General features: G+C 45.1%; 1 non-coding gene across 1 annotated transcript; it reads right to left on the reverse strand.

The window, feature by feature from the left end:
• Window positions 1–242: 242 nt before the first annotated feature.
• On the reverse strand, window positions 243–406 carry LOC115871139. Its single transcript, XR_004047118.1, has one exon. It is a non-coding gene; the product is annotated as a U1 spliceosomal RNA (small nuclear RNA).
• Between the last annotated feature and the right edge of the window lie 6249 nt (window positions 407–6655).

Here is a 6655-nt window from a genome sequence, read left to right on the forward strand (position 1 = left end):
GATCATAATATGATTCTCACATAATGATCATAATAACACGTAACTCTTAGCCCTGCTAACGGCAAGACCTGTGGTTCAAAATGACCAGCCACTCCAAGGGAGAAAGGTGAGTCTGGTTGTTCCCATAAAGGTTTACAGCCTTAGGAACATTATATAAGTTTGTACTGCATCAGCATCAGCTCAATGGCAATGTATTTTATTTTCTGTATTTGGAGGGTTCACTTATTATAACTATATTTTTTTAGGGAACAGCATGAACACAGTCCCCCATTGCCACAAATTATACAGTCAAGTTTCCCACATTTGGGGAAATCTCAGGGGTCAGCACACCCAGAGTGCAATGGGTGAGCCTCGCCCTGGGAAAACCACCTTCGTGATCATGGTATCTCCCCTGCCAGGTAAGTATTAGTATAACTATATTGTGCATGAAGAAGTACTTAAATATCTTATGTGAAGGATCTCATTTCATTTTTACAACAATCCTATGAACCTGTTTTTATCTCATTTGCCAAAAATGATCTCATGGATATATATCAGCTACCCAAAATGGATGATATCATTAATTGGCAGGCATTAGAACAATCCAGGGGGCTGTAAAAGCAGATACCTACACTTTATCCTGGATTATGGACAAAACTTTTTAATAGCTAGAGGGACGATAAGTAATTAATTTTTCTGAAAAGGGGTCAACAAGTCAAATAAGTTTGTTATGTAATTAAGTGCCATTGAGTGAGTCACCACTCATAGTGACCTTATGCACAACAGAACCAAACACCGACCGGTCCTGTGACATCTTCCCATGGTTTATATTTTGAGTCATTGTTGAAGCCACTATGTCAATCTCTCTCGCCAAAGGTCTTCCTCTTTTTCACCGCCTTTCTATTTAACCAAGCCCAACATCCTTTTCCAGGGACCGAGGCTCCTAACAACGTGTCCAAAGTGCATGTGACCAAGCCCTGTCATCCTCACCTCCAGGAAGTGCCTTGGCTCTCCTTCCCGTTTGTCTTTTGACAATTGTGGTACTTTTGGTATTCTCTGCCAGCACCATTGTGCAAATGCATCAAGTCTCCTTCAGTTTTCCTTAATGTTAAACTTTCACACTCAGACAAGGCCACTGAAAATGAATGGTCCGAGTCAGGTGCACCTTAGTCCTCAAAGTGACATCCTTGCTCTTCAACACTTTCAAGAGCGCTTCTGCAGCAGATTTGCCCAATGAAACATGTCGGTTGACCTCTTAACTGCTTCCGTGAGTATTAATTGTGGAGCCAAATGAAATTCCTGACAACTTCAGTCTTTCCTCCATTTATAATGATGGTACCTATTGGTTCAGTTGAGAGGATTTGAGTTTCTGTTTTTGTTTTTTACAAGAAGGTTCACAGAGGTTTAATGTGTATAAAGCAGAGGATACGATAGTCCAAAATTCAGTATAAATTATCTGAATAATTCATAGGTGAGATGAGAGAGATAGGGTTATGAGATCCACACTTTAACATATAAAAAATGATCTACATAACAAGCCCCACCTGCAAGGATAGTGCAGCCCTTTCTCTGACCCCCAGGGTTGTGAAGTCTGTTAAGAAAAACACCACCTAGAGGTGAACCAGAGTAGGCCCCATGTGCTGGTTGGAGTGGAGCAGGGCACCAGTCCACAGGGAGGGAGGACAAGGAGGAGGCAGTGAGGTCGGTGAGGCCTTTGTTGACTGGAGGGTGAGCTCAACAGAGGTCTACCGTGGTGCAGGCACAGTGGAGGTGGCTGAGCAGCTCCTTGAAGCAGCCATGCTGCTGGAGAAGGCTCAGGCAATACATGCAGAAGTATAGCTTCTGGCTGATGTTGGTGATGGCTGCCATCAGTGGGCACAGGATAGGATTGGCATGGTCCTGGAAGAAGTTGATCTGTGCCAGCCATTGTTGAGGTACAGGATGCTGCTGCCTTGGGGATAGAACCAGGTCTCCAGGGTAGGCAGACCAGTGCATAACCTTTCTTGGTGTGATATTGGCACCAACAAGTGTTCGCTTGAATGATTCCCAGAATACCACAGACATGTGCTCTTCTTCATGGAGGAACTGGGATGGGAATGAGCGGTGAGGGGGGAGTCTGTCATGTGCCGAGTGTACTGTAGGCTCCCCGGTCGTGGTAGAGGGGGAGACAGGTGGAGTCACTGGAGAGCATCCCCACATTGTGGTCACACAGCCATACTTGAGGCCGGCTTTGTCTGAAGAGCCTGACAGCACTGATGCTTGGTGGCTGCTGCAGCGTGTCACTGAGGTGACAGTTAATTGTCTGTCCCATCTCCCTGTATGTCCCCTGGGGAAAAGAAGAACCTGGGGTTCTCCAGGCCTTTGTTGAGAACTGGGGGGGACTTCTGGTTGCCAGGGTCCAGGCTGTTGGGAGCATGGGAGAACCCAGGTGGAATGGCGATCCATGTGACAGGGAGTCAGGCAGGGGAGGGGCATGGCCAGAAGGAAAGAACGTGTCATCAAGCAGCTCGCTGAAAGTCGGGCGAGGGGTGGGAACCTCCTGAAGCATTTTCTGGGTCAAGGAAGCAACCAGGGGGTCGATGCACTTGAGAATACTGCACCCATTCTTCCTGAGACAGAGCTCGGTCTCTTGTAGGCATGACGTCTGAAAAGGGTGGTTTGCCCACTAACGGGGTACATGATGCACCCAATAGTCCGCCCATTCACCTCAAAAGGGCTTTCTTGCTCAGCACCTCGGGAGTGATGTCATCAGGATTCCCACACGGTGTCTCCTTTGGCTCCCCATCATATTTGACTTTGATGATCAGTCCAAACCCCCTCTTTTCGCCTCTGGAGCTTTGTTCAGAAGCAGGCTGCTCCGCTGAGGTCCCTCCTGGTGAAGGGCAGCCGCAGGGAGCAGGGAACCGCAGGCTCGGCCAGCACTTTGCTCCAGGAGCGACTTCCCACAGCTGAATTCCAGCACCATGGCACCCAGCTGTTTTCCTGGAAAAAGTCCTGGAAGTCAACGACATGCTGGTCAACCAGCCTGCTGCGAGTAGGTATCTGCATGGACATCTTCGACTGCGGCGGCTCAGCAGCATCACACCGTCGACCACCTCCTTCATGTCTTCATGCAAGATCTCGAAGCACTTGGCAAAGCGTCCCTGGACCAAGGAGTGACCATGCAGATAGTGCCACAGGCTGCATGGGTCTACTAGGACCTCAGAGAGCTATTTTTGTAATATGTATTGAAGTCGGCAATCTTTGATTTTCATCATGTTTCAAGTCCTCCTCAATTTCAGCAAGCAAGGTTTTTCACCTGCATATCGTGGACTGTTCATAAGCCTTCCTCCAGTCCCTGTGCCACATTCTTCTTCATATAATCCAGCTTCCTGAATTGTTTGCTCAGCATGGGTAAGTAAGAGCACACAACCCTGGCAGGTAGCTTACTTGGTTTTAAGCCTGCAGTGCCCCCTTGTTCTGTTCAAACAACTGCCATGCCCATGTGCAGCATGAGCACCAAGTTCAGGTCCTACAGTAGCTATTGTGACCCTAATGTCACAAGGCTCTGAGAAGTGTAAGCATCTGGCTCAAAGCTAACGGACAGGAATCAATAATCACACAAGCTCTTTACCCATATAGAGCATCTTCCACCCCATCAGAAATCCATGGAAGACCAGTTTCAATTCTATTGGGTGTGTACTTCCTAATAATTCAAAGAGGTGGGTTCTTTCTAACATCTTTTATGGGTTAAAATGGTTTTTAAATTTTTATGAACGATCCTTTTGCTGATTGTAGATGGATACGAACTATAGACACGTTAATTTGATCTAGTATCTGGGTAGAACATTAGAAGAATATATTGGCTGATAAATGCAAGGTCAGCAGTTTGAACCTACCGTCTGCTTTAAAGGAGGGGCGGGGTGGGGGAAGATAGAAAAAGAAAAAAGTCTTTGTATTCCTGTAAAGATTTACAGCCTCAGAAACCCAAAGGTACAGTTCTAATCTGTCCTGTATAGTTGACATGAGTCAGAATTGGTTGGGGGTTTGAGACCCGACCCTGGAACACATCTCACTCTCACTGCCATCGAATCAGTTCCAATTCCCAGCAACCCTTTAGGACAGAACAGAGACTGTCGATCTTTTCTTCTGCAAAGTGGCTGCTGGTTTCGAACTGCTGACTGTTCAGTTAGTACTTGAAGTTTAACAATGAGAAGGTGGCAAGGAGCTCTTGTTGCACAGTGGTTCAGTAACCTGCTACTGACTGAAAAGTCAGCCAATTTGAGCAAACCACCCTCTCACAGGAAGGAGAGGTCCTGATGTGACTGCTGGATTCCGTAAAGATGACAGCAGTTCTACTTGGTCCTCGAAAGTCACTCGGAGTCCGACTTGTGTGATGGTACCTCACATCGGAAGGTTGCACGGAGTGTTTTACACAAATTGTCAAGGCAAAAATACAGTTGGCACCTCTGGAACTGACTTAGATTTGTCGTGTTTGGCCAGTCACATTTTGGTTGTGAAAATAATATAAATATTAGTGACCCTCTGCTGAAAGGAAATTCTCCATAAAATAAACTGAGCAAGAAATTGACATGAAGCCTTTAAAATGCACACTTCAAAGGGCTTTTTCTTTCACTTTCCTTTAAATTCATGCCACTTCCTTAATCCTTTCTTCCGAGGACTACTAATCCTTAAAAAAATTTTCCCATCCTTTTAAGCACTTTTGAAGAGCCTCCATGTTCTCTGTTTCTCTTCTGAAACCCAGAAATGGGCACAATTTACTGAGTCGGAAATGTGGATTCTTCCAATGTGCCAGCACTCTTCCTTTCTACTCACAGTCCCTGTATCATGATTTCCACAAATCACCACACTGCTTCCACAGCACCTCTTTACCCCAGACCACAATCTGCAGATATTGCTTCAGATGCCCCCAGATTGGAATGTGCAAATGTACAAGAGGGGTGGTGCCGACACATCAGTTCTGACTCACAGCTAGCTTATGTACCACAGAAGGACCCCCTGAGCCTCACAGTTGTTCTTATGTCTGAGCCCATTGCTGCTTCCATTGTCAACCCACTGAGGGCCTTCCACGTTTTCACGGCCCCTCTACTTTACCAAGCACGATGGCCTTTCCAGGGTCTTGTCACTCCTGATAACATGCCCAGCGTTATGTGCGACGCAGTTCCACCTGTCAGGAGCATTCTGGCTCTTTCTTCCAACATCCATCGGTTTTTTTTCCTTCGGCAAGTGGACTCCTCAGCACAAGGTGAGCAGCTGGAAATCACAGATCTTCCTACTCCCATAAAGAGTTACCGTCTTGGAAAGCCACAGTTGTTCCAAGGCAGTGCTACCCTGTCCTAGAGGGTCGATATGAGTCAGAATCCACTCCATGGTAGAGGGACAAAGGTAGAGACTATGTAACACAAGATGGGACACCTGCAGTAGATAGGTATAGAGTTCTAGCTAGTTACACTCATCTTCACGGGGGAGAGGGGGGCTACGGGGGCAGGGGGCGCTCTCCACTGCAAAGCCAGCAAAACTCCTCCTTGTCTCTCCAAGAGCTTCCTTCGAAGCAACGGATCCAGACACAGAGTCTACTGCGGTTTGTTGAAAATACACAACCATCAGGAAGAAAAAAACCCTAACGTCTCTGGTGAAAAACTCACATTGACGTTTCACCAACTATGAATGGAAATACTAAGCTAAATCTTTAGCCATCAATTCATGCATTGATAAATAATATATTGATTCCTTTTTTTAGTTTTACCAGTCTGTGTAGATTATTTACTTATTTCTGTGTTGGGTTAGATGAATTGTAAGAAGGACCATTAAACCCCCATAAAATACAAGAATTTTTTCATCCTGAACCATAAAGATAATTCCAAGGATAAATAGAGATTTCATTATGATTATTATTTTAAAATAGAGGCTTCTTAATGGAACTTTAATAATTTATACGTAACTAAACAAAAATTTTAATATTCAAATATATTTCAAAAGCTCAAAGTGGATCTGTCATGTTTAGTTTCTGTCTATGTTTGCTTTCTGTTGCATTTTGTTTCAGACCAATTGTTTCACACAAAAAGAATATATATAAGGAAGTAGGGAAGGATTTCACTACAAGTGGGGAAGGGTTTCACTACATCTTATCTCATTCAAAGTTTGTTAGTCTTGGCAATAAGAATGTTACATGTCTCCAGAAAATTCTAAGATGTTTGTACTAAAACAAAAAAACTTCAGAACTGATTGATATTGGTATTGCTTAAACTATAATCTGATTTCTAGCTGTTACCCAGAGACATTGAGGAACCAAACAACCCTCAAAACCACTACCACCTGGTCCCTTCTGCACCTCGTGGTCAGACAGGCTGGTGTGCTTCTTCCATGTGGGCTTTGATGCTTCTCAGCTGGATGGCCGCTTGTTTATCTTCAAGCCTTTAAGACCCTAGACGCTGTATCTTTTGATAGCCGGGCACTGTTAGCTCTCTTCACCACATTTGCTTATGCACACGTTTGTCTTCAGTGACTGTGTCAGTAAAGCGGGCACCCACTAATATGATTTTAAGTTCTTTGATGGCTGATAACTGATCCTTCTACACCTCGTGGTCAGTCAAGCTGGTGTGCTTCTTCCATATGGGCTTTGATGCTTCTCAGCTAGATGGCCACTTGTATGCCTTCAAGCCTTTAAGACCCCGGA

Source organism: Echinops telfairi, unplaced genomic scaffold (assembly GCF_000313985.2).
Source record: "Echinops telfairi isolate 266 unplaced genomic scaffold, ASM31398v2 ScPeMD7_3533;HRSCAF=4204_0, whole genome shotgun sequence".
In the NCBI taxonomy this organism is placed as follows: Eukaryota; Metazoa; Chordata; class Mammalia; order Afrosoricida; family Tenrecidae; genus Echinops; species Echinops telfairi.